Source organism: Nicotiana tomentosiformis, chromosome 4, assembly GCF_000390325.3.
Source record: "Nicotiana tomentosiformis chromosome 4, ASM39032v3, whole genome shotgun sequence".
NCBI lineage: Eukaryota > Viridiplantae > Streptophyta > Magnoliopsida > Solanales > Solanaceae > Nicotiana > Nicotiana tomentosiformis.
Genome location: NC_090815.1, coordinates 128,018,089 through 128,035,019, shown reverse-complemented (window position 1 = coordinate 128,035,019; position 16,931 = coordinate 128,018,089).

Sequence of the window (16,931 nt, the reverse complement as noted above, 5' to 3'; positions counted from 1 at the left end):
TCATATTTCCCCCAACACCTCGTGCCCTCATTTCATATCACAACTGCACAGACAATTCACGTGCCAAATAATCACAGCACCCCGTGCCCACAATCTATATCATAACTGCACGGACAATTCACGTGCCAATATCCTCATTATTTATTCACGACACCTCATGCCCACATTTTATTTTATAATCCGCCTGGCAATAGCCACAGACTCTCAATTTCAACATAAATTAGATTGTCATCAATTTACCAACAAAAAAAAAATTGCACAAGGTATAAAAATAAACATAAGAATATCACAACATCACATGAAAATCATCAACCCCACAACCACACATCATCACATATCGTCCCCGACAATAGCCACCCTTATCGCTCCTATTTCCACCCTTATCGCTCATATTGCCACTCTTATCGCTCCGCCCAGGCAATATTCCAACAAACACAACCACAGTGAAATGCCACCCTTATACCCACATAATATCAACGGTGAAATGCCACCCATATATCTTCAAAATAATAATTAACACAACACAATAATTTACACAGAAAATTATCACGGCAACATAACAAAATCAATTCATATCACAATTTGCCCAATGGATACAACTAAAATTCCAAAGATACAACCAAGTCAATTAATTTCACAACAAATAGTCGAAGGCTCCACACAATGTGTACAACACCCAAAAACAATCAACAGAGATAGAAATTACTCAACATAAAGCAAAGTCTTTATGAACTCCAAATTTTCAATAATTATATAAACACCTCTTCTTAAGCTCATTTAATTAATTATTTGTAGAGGGGAAATCCAAAATAAAATTAAATTCCAATAATTATCAAACCAGCAAATTCACGAAATTTCATAAATAATCAAATAACAATCACATCAATTTGTCATATTACAACAGAGTCAACAACAAGGATTTAGGCACGATAAATAGATGATTAAATATATGCCAACAATTATCCAATTTACTACAAAATATGCTCAAGACTTTAACTCAATAAAATTTGCACATATAACCCAAGTACGTACTCGTCACCTCGCGTACATGGTTTTCAATTACACAAATTGTACATAAGACTCAATGCCTAAGGGAAAATTCCCCCACTCGAGGTTAAGCAAGACACTTACCTTTTTGAAGTTAGGTCGATATTCCAAAATAGCTTTCTCACGTGAATTGACCTCCGAACTGCTCCAATCTTTTTTGAGCCTTCCTTACATTACTACGAGGTTCCGGAAATCCTTGCAACTTCAATCTATTTATAAACTATAACGACCTGGCCGGTCGTTTTGAGTGTTATAACCCCGTTCCCCCATTTACTGCTCAATTTATGCTATATAATTATTTTATGACTTACCGGGTTAGTTGGTTTGGGTTCGGAAGAAGTTCGGAATGAAATAAGACACTTAGTCTCATAATTAAAAAATTTAAGTTAGAAAAATGGACCGGATATGGACCTATGTGTAAACGACCTCGGATTTAATTTTTGATGATTCCAATAGTTTCGTATGGTAATTTTGGTCTTAGGAGAGTGTCTGAAATATTATTTGGAGGTCCGTAGTGGAATTAGGCTTGAAATGTCGAAAGTTAAAATTTTGGAAAGTTTGACCGGGGGATTGACTTTTTGATATCGGGGTCTAAATCCGATTCTGAAAATTTGAGTACCTCCGTTATGTCATTTATGACTTGTGTGCAAAATTTGTGGTCAATCGGACGTGATTTGATAGGTTCCGGAGTCATTTGTAGAAATTAGAAATTTCAAAGTTTATTAGGCTTGAATCTATGTGCGATTCGTGTTTTAGTATTGTTGGATGTGATTTGAAGGCTCGACTAAGTTCGTATGATGTTTTAAGACTTGTTAGTACATTTGGTTGAGGTAACGTGGACCTCGAGTGAGTTTCGGATGATTAACGGATCAAATTCGGACTTGGAAGAAATAGCTGAAGTTTCTGCCCTCTGCTGCAATCACACCTACAGAAATTCTATCGCAGGTGCGAGCTCGCAGAAGCGAGCCTGGCAAGCGCAGATGCGCAAATGGACTATGGGGCAGTAGTCGCAGGTGCGAGGGAAATTCCGCACCTGCGTGAGCGTAGATGCGGGCAAAGGCGCAGATGCGGGACTTTTTCAGCACATGCGGTTGGCGCAGAAGAGGCCAAGTTGCCTGTCATGACCCAAATTAACCCTCCGTAAGGTGTCATGATGGCACCTAGTCTTTATGACTAGGTAAGCCTAATACTGCGAAAAATATAAAGAAAACACAACATTTTAAAGATAAACAGCATATTATGAATAGCCAAGAGTAGTACCACTCGGCATATACAAAATAATTTTCCAAGACCCGGAATATCACTAAGTCACAAGATGCTATAATCTATGTAGCTCTATACAAAAGCCTGAAAATAATAAAGAAAGTCTCTAGGCGAGGGAGTAGAAGGGGACTCCGAAGATCTGTGGACGCAAGCAGCAGTACCTTGAAGTCTCCTAAAATCAGCAGCACGCAATAACCCCGAGGCTAATAGCTCCCACCTGGATCTGCACACGAAAAACATGTGCCGGGAAAGGCATGAGTACACTACAATGGTACCTACTAAGTGCCAAGCCTAACTTCGGTCGAGTAGTGACGAGATCAGATCAAGGCCTTACCGGAATAAATGTAATAAATTAAACAGTAAAAGATATAAGTAAAATTTATGTTAAATACTTAAAGAGATTCTCGAAAATTTAACAGTTAAGGGAGCCCTCGGCTCAGAATAATATAAACACAGTGGGAAATCTCTCAGGATACAGTCCCGTAGATCCGAATGAATATGCAGTATAGGGGGATCTCCCGGAATACGTCCGTAGCCCAAAGTAAATATGCAGTGCTGGGGATCTCCCGGAATACGTCCGTAGTCCCAAAGTAAATATGCAGTGCTGAGGGATCTCCCGGAATACGTCCGTAGTCCCAAAGTAAATATGCAAGACAGGGAGATCTCCCGGAATATGTCCGTAGTCCCAAAGTAAATATGCAGGACAGGGGGATCTCCCAGAATACGTCTGTAGTCCCAATTTAAATATGCAACGCAAGATGAAATGGCAGGTATGTCATCGAGTTATACAATTTATACTGAACACAGATAAGGAAAATAGGGATTTAACTAAGCATGGCGCACAGAATGTCAAATAGGCAGTTAAAACACGTAAGCATGCTTTTTCTAGTCTAAACTAAACAATTAAACATATTAGTACAATTTAATAAGAGAAATAATTTATGGTTTAAAAAAAAGATAAACGGGATTTTTGCAATAACAGCCCGTGTACGTACTCGTTACCTCTCGTACACGGCGCCCACACACCAAATAATATCGAAATATCCTAAGGGGAAAGTCCCCAACACAAGGTTAGGCAAGCCACTTACCTCGAACCGCTCAAATCAACTCGATATCACGTTCTTGCCACGAGTATCCCACTCCAAATGGCCCAAACCTATTCAAAGTAATTGCATAATGTAAATATAACTACAAGTAACTAATTTAACTAATTAATTCGAAGCTAAAGCGTGAAATTAGGAAAAACGCCCAAAAGGTCTCCCCGGGCCCATGTCTCGAAAATCGGGTAAATATTACAAATTTGAACACCCATTCACTCACGAGTCTAACCATATCAAATTTACTAAAATCCGACATCAAATGGTCCTCCAAATCCACAAATCAAACTTCCAAATCCCTAGCCTCTAACTTCCAATTTTTCACCTTAAATACACACTAACTAGGTGGGTAAATACATGGTAACACAAGATTATTGATCAAAAATAAGTACAAGGGACTTACCTTAAGAAATGCCTCGAAAATGCTCTCAAAAAGTCGCCCTAAACCGAGTTTGCAAAGTAAAAAATGACAAAAATCGCGAAGCCCTTCGGTTTTAACCACTGCCTAGGTATTTCCGCACTTGTGGAACCTGGGCTCGCACCTGTGGGTGCGCTTGTACGCTTATGCGGAAAAAGTGCGCATATGCGCAATTAACTTTCCCCCTCTGCCTTCGCACCTTCGACGAAAGGGCCGCACCTGCGCGTGCTCGCCTGCGGAATCCCTTCCGCTTCTGCGTAACTTGCGCACTTGCAAACAGCCTTGCGCATTTGCAGGCATCGCAGATGCGGCCTTTTCCCACGCACCTGCGACCCCTGACCAATCCACCCATCTCCGCTTCTGCGCCAATTTTCTCGCACCTACGGGCAGTCTTGCGCAGGTGCGATTATAACAGAACCAACAAAAGCACTAGATTTTTCCAAAGTCCAAATTCATTCCGTTAAGCATCCGAAACACACCCGAGGCCCTCGGGACCTCAACCAAACATACCAACCAATCATAAAACACCATACGAACTTAGTCAAGCCTTCAAATCACATCGAACAACACCAAAATCATGAATTAAGCATGTATTCAAGCCTAAGAATTTAAAAATTTTCAAATTCTACAAACGATGCCGAAACCTATCAAATCACGTCCGATTGACTTCAAAATTTGCGCACAAGTCATAATCAACATTACGGACCTATTCCAACTTTCAGAATCGGAAAACGACCCCGATATCAAAAATTCCACTACCGGCCCAAAACTCCAAAAATTCGACTTTCGCCATTTCAAGCCTAAATAAGCTACGGACCTCCAAAACACAATCTGGACACTGCCCTAAACCCAAATTCACCTAACGGAGCTAATGAAAATGACAAAATTCTATTCCGGAGTCGTCTTCATATAGTTCCGACTACGGTCCAAGTCATAAGGCTTAAGCTCTCATTTAGGGACTAAGTGTCCCAAAACACTCTGAAACTCAAAACCAATCATCCCGGCAAGTCACAATAGCAGGAAGAGATATGGGGAAAACAGTTAATAGGGGTTCTGGGCTCTAACTCTCAAAATGACCGGCCAGGTCGTTACATCCTCCCCCTCTTAAAACAATCGTTCGTCCTCGAATGAGTATAAAGACATACCTAAAACTGTGAAAAGATGTGGGTACTGGCTGCGCATATCCTGTTTGGTCTTCCAAGTCACCTCCTCGACCGGCTGACCCCTCCACTAGACCTTTACTGAAGCAATATTCTTTGACTTGAGCTTTCTGACCTGCCTGTCCAAAATGGCTACTGGCTCTTCAACATAAGATAGATCTTTGTCCAACTGGACTGAGCTGAAATCCAATACATGAGTCGGATCACCGTGATACTTTCGGAGCATAGACACGTGGAATACCGGGTGAACTTATGCTAGGGCGGGAGGCAAGGCAAGCTCATAAGCAATCTCCCCAACTCGCCGCAATATCTCAAAAGGACCAATGAACCTCGGGCTCAGCTTGCCCTTCTTCCCAAATCTCATGACGCCCTTCATAGGCGATACCCGAAGCAAGACCCGCTCACCAACCATTAATGCCAAATCACGAACCTTACGGTCCGCATAACTCTTCTTCCTAGACTGGGCTATGCGAAGTCTCTCCTGAATCACCTTCACCTTATCCAGGGCATCCTGAACCAAATCTGTACCCAACAATCGGGCCTCGCCCGGCTTAAACCATCCCATTGGGGACCGGCACCTCCTACCACACAAAGCCTCATACAGTGCCATCTGAATGCTGGACTGGTAACTATTATTGTAGGAAAACTTTGCGAGTGGCAAGTATTGGTCCCATGACCCTCCGAACTCTATCACACAGGCACAGAGCATATCATCAAGAATCTGAATCGTGCGCTCGGACTGCCCGTCTGTCTGAGGGTGAAAGCTTGTGCTCAACTCCACCCTAGTACCCAACTTTTGTTGTACGGCTCTCCAAAACCGTGATGTGAACTATGTACCTTTTTCTGAAATGATGGATACTGGAATACCATGAAGGCGGAAAATCTCTCTGATATAAATCTCAACCAACCTCTCAGAAGAATAAGTGGTCAACACTGGAATAAAATGAGCTGACTTGGTCAACCGATCCACGATCACCCAAATAGCATCGAACCTTCTCAAAGTCCGTATAAGTCCAACTACAAAGTCCATGGTGATCCGGTCCCACTTCCACTCTAGGATCTCTAACCTCTGAAGTAATCCACCTGGTCTTTGATGCTCATATTTAACTTGCTGACAGTTGAGACACTTGGCCACAAACCCAACTATATCTATTTTCATTCTTCTCCACCAGTAGTGTTGTCTTAAATCCTGGTACATCTTCGCGGCACCAGGATGAATGGAGTACCGCGAGTTGTGGGCCTCCTCGAGAATCAACTACCGAAGCCCATCTACATTGGGTACACAGATCCGGCCCTGCATCCTTATCACACCGTCATTACCAATATTCACATCTCTAGCATCACCTCGCCGAACCCTGTCCTGAAGAACTAGAAGATGAGGATCATCATACTGGCGCTCCCTGATATGGTCATAAAGAGAGGACCGATCAACCACACAAGCTAATACCCAGCTTGGCTCTGAAATATCCAATCTCACGAACTGGCTGGCTAAGGTCTGAACATCCAAGGCTAAGGGCTTATCGGCTTCTTGAAGATATGCCAAACTCCCCAAACTCTTTGCTCGGCGACTCAAGGCGTCGGCCACTACATTGGCCTTCCCAGGGTGGTACAATATAGTGATATAATAGTCTTTAAGTAGCTCCAACCACCTCCGCTGACGCAAATTAAGGTCCTTCTACCGGAACAAGTGCTGCAAACTCCGATGATCAGTGTAAATATCACAAAAAACTTCGTACAAATAATGCCTCCAAATCTTCAAGGCATAAACAATAGCTGCTAGCTCAAGGTCGTGGACATGATAGTTCTTTTCATGCACCTTCAACTTTCTGGACGCGTAGGCAATCACCCTACGGTCCTGCATCAATACCGCTCTAGGGCCAATCCTCGAGGCATCACAATAGACAGTGTAGGACCCCGAACCCGTAGGCAATACTAATACTGGGGTTGTAGTCAAAGCTGTCTTGAGCTTCTGAAACCTTTCCTCACACTCCTCGGTCCATCTGAACGGAGCACCCTTCTGGGTCAATCTGGTCATTGGTGCCGTAATAGATGAAAATCCCTCCACAAAGCGATGGTAATACCTCGCCAAACCAAGGGAATTGCGGATCTTCATAGCTGATGATGGTCTAGGCCAACTCTACACTGCCTCCACCTTCTTTGGATCTACCTTGATCCCATCACAGGACACTATGTGGCCCAAGAATGCTACTGAATCAAGCCAGAATTCACACTTAGAAAAGTTTGCATACAATTTCTTTTCCTTCAAAGTCTGAAGCACAGTCCTCAGGTGTTGTTCATGATCTTCCTGAGACCGGGAATATACGAGGATGTCATCAATAAACACAATGACGAAGGAGTCAAGATAAGGCCGGAACACACTGTGTATCAAATGCATAAAGGCTGCTGGGGCATTGGTCAGCCTAAATAACATGACAAGAAACTCATAGTGACCATATCTGGTCCTGAAAGCAGTCTTCGGGATATCCAACTCCCGAATCTTCAACTGATGATAACCTGAACGTAAGTCAATCTTGGAAAACACTCTAGCACCCTGTAACTGATCAAATAAGTCATCAATACAAGGTAGTGGATACCTGTTCTTCACTGTAACCTTGTTCAACTGCCGATAATCAATATACATACGCATAGAACCATCCTTCTTCTTTATGAATAAGACCGGAGCACCCAAAGGTGATACACTGGGCCTGATGAAACCCCTATCAAGCAACTCCTGCAACTGCTACTTCAACTCCTTCACCTCAAGAGGAGCCATACGGTAGGGAGGAATAGAAATGGGCTGAGTGCCCGGCAATAAAATCAATGCCAAAATCAATATCTCTGTCGGGCGGCATGCCCGGAAGATCAGCTGGAAACACATCTGGAAAATCCCTCACTACTGGAACCGACTCGACTATAGGGGTATTAATACTGACATCTCTCACATAGGCCAAAAATGCATCACATCCCTTCTCAACCATTCGCTGAGCATTAAGAAATAAAATGACCCTGCGAGGAGTATACTCTAAGGTACCTCTCCACTCTAATCTCGGCAAGCCTGGCATAGCCAGCGTCAAGGTCTTAGCGTGACAATCAAGAATAGCATAATGAGGCGACAACCAGTCCATGCCCAAGATAACATCAAAATCTACCATACTGAGTAGTAACAAATTGGCTCAGATCTCAAAACCACTAAGAGAAATCAAACACAACCGATATACGCGGTCCACAATGAGAGAATCTCCCACGGGAGTAGATACATAAACATGGGAACTCAAAGAATCCCGAGATATCCCCAAATGTGGAGAAAAATAAGAAGACACATATGAATACGTAGAGCCTGGGTCAAATAATATTGATGCATCCCTATGACAGACAGGGACGATACCTGTGATGACTGAATCTGAAGCAACAACCTCTGAATGGGCTGGAAGGGAATAGTACTTGGCCTGGCCTCCCCCTCTTGGGCGACCTCGACTTCCCCGACCTCCAACTCCAAGCTGGTTGAGGAGGTGGGGTGGCATCTGGTGCTGGGAGAATGGCCGGAAGAACTGGTGGAACACGTGGAGGCTGATAAGTCTGTAGAGGTGCTCCCCTCCTGGCTTTGGGGCAATCTCTAACCAGGTGATAAGTGTCACCACACTCAAAACAACCTCTCGGAGGACGCGACTGACTTGAACCTGGCCTGCCGGACTGGCTGGTAATAGCACCTCGAGTATGAGGCATGCTGGATACTAGCGGTGCATAATAGGGCTCCTGAGCTCTAGGAGAAGCTGGAACACCGCTGACTGCTGGAAGAGCTGAATGAACATTGAGACTCACAAAACCCCTACCATAGCATGCTGCTGGTGCACGAGCTCCTGAATAATTACCAGTCTCTCAAGACCTCTTGGCCTCTCTCTCCCCTCTGTCCCGAGCAAACATGCCCTCCACTCTCCTGGCAATGCTCACTGCATGCTGATAAGTGATGTCCATCTCCAACTCTTTGGCCATGCTGGTACGAATACTGGGGTGGAGTCCCTCAATGAAGCGACGAACCCTCTCTCTGACTGTAGCAACCAGAGCCAGTGCATGGCGAGCTAACTCACTGAAATGGTCTGCATACTCCGACACAGTCATAGCACCCTGACGCAGCTGCTCAAACTCTGCGCGCCAAGCGTCCATGAGGCTGAGGAACATACTCACGCAAGACCATTTCTGAAAACTGAGTCCAAGTGAGTGAGGCTGCCTCGTCCGGCACGCCACCAGTGATATGTTGCTCCCCTCGGTTGGACAGCGGTGAAAGAAACCCCACTCGTCTACACAATGCCTATAGTGCAGAGAATACGATGACACTCCTCAAGAAAACCTAGAGCATCATCTAAAGCTAGTCCGCTGAAAGTAGGTGGGTGGTACTTCTTGTACCTCTCTAGTTTGAGTTGCTCTGCCTCGGAAGCAGCCACCCTGATCTCATGCTGAACCGGAGCCACTGGGGGCATAAGAATATACTCTCGGGCCTGATCAACCTGGACCCTCTGCTCAGGAGTGCGGGCTGCGGGAGTCTATGCCCCTACCCCAGCCAGAGATGTAGTGGGAGCTATCGGAAATAGTCCAGCCTGATCCAGAGTGCTAAACATGCTCAAGAACTGAGCTAAAGTCTTCTGGAGGGCTGGAGTAGCAATAGGGATCTCCGGTGCTGGCCCTCCAGCTGGACCTGCTGGGGCCTCCTCTGATGCAGCTCTCGCAGGTGCTCGGGCTGCACCGCGTGGTCGTCCTCTACCCCGACCCCGGCCTCTGGCAGCTCTGGCAGGGGGCTCGGGTGCCTGATCGTCGGTCCTCCCGGTATGGGTCCTCACCATCTGTGAGAAAGAATAGAATATAATCTTAGATTTTTTTTTGATGTCAATAACTCGCACGACAAGGAAATCAAAGAAGTATGATTGTTCTTAACAGTTACATAGCCTCTCGAAGATAAGTACGGACGTCTCCGCACCGATCCGCGAGAGTCTAATAAACCGGCTTGTGACTCGCGACTCCTATGAAACTAGTGCTCTGATACCAACTTGTCACGACCCAAATTAACCCTCCGTAAGGTGTCGTGATGGCATCCAGTCTTTACGACTAGGTAAGCCTAATATTGCAAAAAATATAAAGAAAACACAACATTTTAAAGATAAACAACATATTATGAATAGCCAAGAGTAGTACAACTCGGCATATACAAAATAATCTCCCAAGACCCGGAATATCACTAAGTCACAAGCTGCTATAATTTATGTAGCTCTATACAAAAGTCTGAAGATAATAAAGAAAGTCTCTAGGCGAGGGAGTAGAAGGGGACTCCGAAGATCTGCGGACGCAAGCAGTAGTACCTTGAAGTCTCCTAAAATCAACAGCATGCACTAACCCCGAGGCTGATAGCTCGCACCTGGATCTACACACAAAAAACATGTGCATGGAAGGGCATGAGTACACCACAATGGTACCTAATAAGTGCGAAGCCTAACCTCGGTCGAGTAGTGACGAGATCAGGTCAAGGCCCTACTAGAGTAAATATAATAAATTAAACAGTAAAAGATATAAGTAAAATTTATGGTAACACAATTAAAGAGATTCTCGAAAATTTAATAGTTAAGGGAGCCATCAGCTCAGAACAATGTAAACACGGTGGGAAATTTCCCGGGATACCGTCCCGTAGTTCCGAATGAATATGCAGTACAAGGGGATCTCCCGAAATACGTCCGTAGCCCCAAAGTAAATATGCAGTGCTGGGGGATCTCCTGCAATACGTCCGTAGTCCCAAAGTAAATATGCAGTGCTGGGGGATCTCCCGAAATACGTCCAAAGTCCCAAAGTAAATATGCAAGACAGGGGGATCTCCCGGAATACGTCTGTAGTCCCAAAGTAAATATGCAAGACAGGGGGATCTCCAGGAATACGTCTGTAGTCCCAATTTAAATATGCAACGCAAGATGAAATGGCAAGTATGACATCGAGTTATACAATTTATACTGAACACAGATAAGGAAAATAGGGATTTAACTAAGCATAGCGCACAAAATGTCAAATAGGCAGTTAAAACACGTAAGCATGCTTTTCTAGTCTAAACTAAACAATTAAACATATTAGTGCAATTTAATAAGAGAAATAATTTGTGGTTTTAAAAAAATGATAAACGGGATTTTTGCAATAACAACCCATGTACGTACTCATCACCTCACGTACACGGCGCCCACACACCAAATAATATCGAAATATCCCAAGGGGAAAGTCCCCAACACAAGGTTAGGCAAGCCACTTACCTCGAACCGCTCAAATCAACTCGATATCACGTTCTTGCCACGAGTATCCGACTCCAAATGGCCTGAATCTATTCAAAGTAATTGCATAATATAAATATAACTACAAGTAACTAATTTAACTAATTAATTCGAAGCTAAAGCGTGAAATCAGGAAAAACGCCCAAAAAGTCTTCCCGGGCCCACGTCTCGGAAGTCAGGTAAAAATTACAAATTTGAACACCCATTCACTCACTAGTCTAACCATATCAAATTTACTTAAATCCGACACTAAATGGTCCTCCAAATCCACAAATCAAACTTTCAAATCCCTAGCCTCCAACTTCCAATTCTCCACCTTAAATACATACTAACTAGGTGGGAAAATACATGTCAAGGCAAGATTATTGATCAAAAATAAGTACAATGGACTTACCTCAAGAAATGCCTCGAAAATACTCTCAAAAATCGCCCTAAACCGAGTTGGCAAAGTCAAAAATGACAAAAATCGCGAAGCCCTTCGATTTTAACCACTGCCCAGGTATTTTCGCACCTACGGGTGCGCTTGTGAGGAAAAAGTGCGCATCTGCGCAATTCACTTGCCCCCTCTGCCTTTGAACCTGTGCGTGAGCGCCTGCGGAATCCCTTCCGCTTCTGCGTAACTTGCGCATTTGTGAACAACCTTGCGCACCTGCGGGCTCGCACCTACGGGAAGTCTTGCGCAGGTGCGATTATAGCAGAACCAGCAAAAGCACTAGATATTTTCTAAGTCCAAATTCATTCCGTTAAGCATCTGAAACACACCCGAGGCCCCTGGGAACTCAACCAAACATACCAACCAATCCTAAAACACCATACGAACTTAGTTGAGCCTTCAAACCATATCGAACAATACCAAAATCATGAATTAAGCATGGATTCAATCCTAAGAATTTAAACATTTCCAAATTCTACAAACGATGCCAAAACCTATCAAATCACGTCTGATTGATCTCAAATTTTGTGCACAAGTCATAATCAACATTATGGACCTACTCCAACTTTCGGAATCGAAAAACGACCCCGATATAAAAAATTCCTCTACCGGCCCAAAACTCCAAAAATTCGACTTTCGCCATTTCAAGCCTAAATAAACTACGGACCTTTAAAACACAATCTGGACACGCCCCGAAACCCAAATTCACCTAACGGAGCTAACAGAATCGACGAGATTCGGGGCTCTAACTCTCAAAATGATCGGTCGGGTTGTTACATTGCCGCAGATGCAAAAATCCCTGGACAGTAGAAAAACAGAGGGGTTCCGAGCTTTTGCCATTTTTGGGTATTTCAAGCTCGGGTTGGGCGATTTTGAGCAAGGTTTTCACGGGAACACTTGAGGTAAGTCCCTTGTGATCATTTATGCTCCGTAATATTGAATTATCATCGAATAATCCGACTAGATTACATGTTTTTGAGGTGTAAATCGGGGGTTGGAACTTAGGGATTTGAAAATAAGATTTGAAGCTTTGCGAGGCAAAGGCATAGCAGAGTAAATAGTTTCACGTTTTGAGGAAGTAACGGTTTTAAATCTGGTCCTAAGGGTATTAAACCCCGGATTTTGGTATCATGTGATTATTTAGGAGGTGACGCACATGCTAGGTGATGTGCGTGTGGGCGTGCACCGAGGGGATTGTGACTTGGTCCATCCCGTAAAACTATAAAGGTGAATAATTTGTTGTTAGCTATATGCTCTCTATGTGTTGATAAAATTTGACTGTAAATCATGTTAGAAATCATGCTTAGTCTATGTGATAGTACTTGTCACGACACGAAATTCCCACTTTCGGACCGTGATGGCGCCTAACATTTCACTTGCTAGGCAAGCCAATGTTAGAATAATATTATCCATTTTTAAAATAATTTTTAAATTTATTAATAACAAAGAACAATTGCGGAAGTAAAGTCTGAAATATAGTGAATAATCCATAAATAAACAACGATCTCTAAATACCATCCCAGAATTGGTGTCACAAATGCACGAGCTTCTAGAATAATTATAAATAAAGGTCTGAATAAAATAAAGCTGTCTGGAAACAAACACACAGCTAAAGTAAAGTAGATGGGGACTTCAGAACTGCGAATGCCGTGCAGTTATACCTCAAGTCTCCTCTGAGTAGCTAAAACCCGAGCAAGTCTATGGTACGCCACTGGGACCAACTCTAAAATCTGCACAAGAAGTGCAAAATGTAGTATTAGTAAAACCGACCCCATGTACTGGTAAGTGTTGAGCCTAACCTCGACGAAGTAGTGACTAGGCTAAGGCGGGTCACTTACATTTCTTGTACGCAATATTAGTAACATCAACAATAATAGAAATAAATCGGGTAACTCATTTATAATAATTGAAGCCAACTCAGCAGTCATAACCAATTATCATTTCTATCAATTCTGTTGCATCGTGCAACCCGCTCTCACAATATATTCATTTTAATCAAGTCTATTGCAGCGTGCAACCCGATCCCATATATATATATATATATATATATATATATATATATATATATATGTCGACTTTTAAATAAGTCTGTTGCGGCGTGTAGCCCGATCCTCCAATATGGACTTTTAATAAGTCATTGCGGTGTGCAACGCGATCCTCCAATATGGACTTTTAATAAATCTGTTGCGGCATGCAACCCGATCCTCCAATATGGACTTTTAATAAGTCTGTTGCGGCGTGCAATCCGATCCTCCAATATGGACTTTTAATAAGTTTGTTGCGGCGTGCAACCCGATCCTCCAATATAGACTTTTAATAAGTCTGTTGCAGCGTACAACCCGATCCTCCAAAATATTCATTATAATCAATCCTGTTGCGGCGTGCGACCCGATCCTCCAACATATTCATTTACCAATTCTTATAGAAGAATTTCCCCAATAAATGCAACAATTAAAATAAAATTATAAGACAACAAGCATACAATAATTATGATTTAATTACGAAACAAACAAAGGCAAATAGCAAATTATTATAGAAATCAGAGAGAAGATATGCAGTTTAATATTTAATATGCTAAATGACAAATGACAATTATGGCACATAATTCAAATAGCATGTAACAATTAATGGAGGAATTCATGAATTGATATTTGACAAAGAATAGGAGAGAAACAATTATTAGAATAATTAATTCATGATTTAAAACAATTTAAGGTTTTTCAAGTAAGCAGGCAAACAATTAATTTGACGACGTATAGACACTCGTCACCTCGCCTATATGCCGTTCACATGCAATTCACATAACAATTAATTTAAGGGTTCTATTCCCTCAAGTCAAGGTTAACCACGACACTTACCTCGCTTTGCAAATTCCAATCAATTACTCAACCACAACTTTTCCTTTTAAATTTATCTCCAAAAGCTTCAAATCTATTCACAAACAATTCAATATACTCAATACGAATCATAGGAATTAATTCCATATGAATTTACAAATTTTTCGGATAAAATCCAAAATTCATTAAAATATTCGGCAGTGGGGCCCACATCTCAAATCCCGAAAAAACTTACGAAATCCGAACACTCATTCCGAGACGAGTCCAACCATACAAAAATTATCTAATTCCGATGTCAAATGGACCTTCAAATCCTAAATTTTTGTTTTTGGAAGATTTTATAAAAATTTTATTTTTCTTCCATAAATTCACGGATTCATGATATAAATGAGTATGAAATCATGAAATATAATTAATATAGGATAAGGAACACTTGCCCCAATGTTTTCCCGTAAAAATTGCCCAAACATCGCCTTACTCGAGCTCAAAAATGGAAAACGGTTGAAAATGGGACGAATCCCATTTTCCAGAACTTAAGTTCTGTTTCTGGGATTTTTACCCTTTGCGGACGCGGTCAGTGCCTCGTGTTTGCGAAGAACAAATTTGTGTTGTCCCATTTTACACTTCGCGAACGTGAGGGCTACTTCGCGAACGAGAAGCTTGCCTAGCTTGGCCTTCGCGAATGCGAGATGCCCTTCGCGCATGCGAAGGCAATAATCCTGGCCAGCCTCTTTCCTTTCGCGAAGGCGGTCACTCTGTCGCGAACGCGAAGCACAAAATGTTCCAGTCCCAATTTGCTCTTCGCGTTCGTGAGAGTTACTTTGCGAATGCGAAGAAGAACACACCAGAAGCCTGAAGTGTGCAGAAAACTAGATTTCCTAAGTCCGAAAATGATCCGTTAACTACCCGAAACCAACCCGAGCCCTCGAGGCTCCAAACCAAACATGCACCCAAGTCCTAAAACATCATACGAACTTGCTCGCGCGATCAAATCGCCAAAATAACACCAAGAACTATGAATCGGACACCAAATCAAAGGAAGTTTTTTAGAAAACTTTAAAACTTATATTTTTACAACCGGACGTCCGAATCACGTCAAAGCAACTCCGATTCTCACCAAATTCGGCAGACAAGTCATAAATTTTATAGTGGACCTATACCGGGTTCGGAACCAAAATACGAACCCTAGGTCAATAAATTCAACATGAGTAATTTCTTAAAAATCATTAAGCTTTCAATTCCGGGCATACGCCCAAGTCCCAAATCATAATACGGACCTACCGGAATTGTCAAAACACTGATCCGGGTCCGTTTGCTCAAAATATTGACCAAAGTCTACTCAGTTGAATTTTAAAGCTCTGTTTCATATTTTAATCCATTTTTTACATAAAAACTTTCCGAACAATTGTACGGACTATGCACGCAAGTCGAGGAATGATACACAGTACTTTTCAAAGTCTTAAAACACAGAATTACTTATTAAATTTAAAGATGACATTTTGGGTCATCACATTCTCCACCTCTAAAACAAAGTCCGTCCTCGAACGGTGTTAGAAAAAGTACCTGAGCTGGTGAATAAGTGTGGATATTTACTCCGCATGTCCGACTGGGACTCCCAGGTAGATGCCTCTACCGACTGACCTCTCCATTGCACTCAAACTGAAGGATAACTCTTAGACCTCAACTGCCGTACCTGCCGGGCTAGAATAGCCACCGGCTCCTCCTCGTAAGTCAAATCTTTGTTCAATTGGACTAAGCTGAAATCTAACACATGTGACGCATCACCATGATATTTCAGGAGCATAGACACATGGAACACCGGATGAACCGCTGATAAACTAGGTGGTAATGCAAGCCTGTAGGCTACTTCACCCACCCTTTCAAGAATTTTAAAGGGTCCGATATACCTAGGGCTCAACTTGCCCTTTTTTCCAAACCTCATTACACCTTTCATAGGTGAAACCCGGAGCAATATTCTTTCTCCAACCATGAATGCAATATCACGAACTTTTCGGTCGGCATAAATCTTTTGCCTAGATTAAGCTGTGCAAAGTCGATCCTGAATAATCTTGACCTTATCCAAGGCATCCTGTACCAAATCGGTACCCAACAACTGAGCCTCTCCTGGTTCAAACCAACCAACTGGCGATCGGCATCGCCTTCCATATAATTCCTCATATGGAGACATCTGAATGCTCGACTGGTAGTCTATTATTATAAGCAAACTCTGCAAGTGGCAAGAAATAATCCCAAGAACCTCCAAAGTCTATAACACAAGCGTGGAGCATATCTTCCACTGTCTGAATAGTGCGCTCTGATTGTCCGTCTGTCTGTGGATGAAATGATGTACTCAACTCCACCTGCGTGCCTAACTCACGTT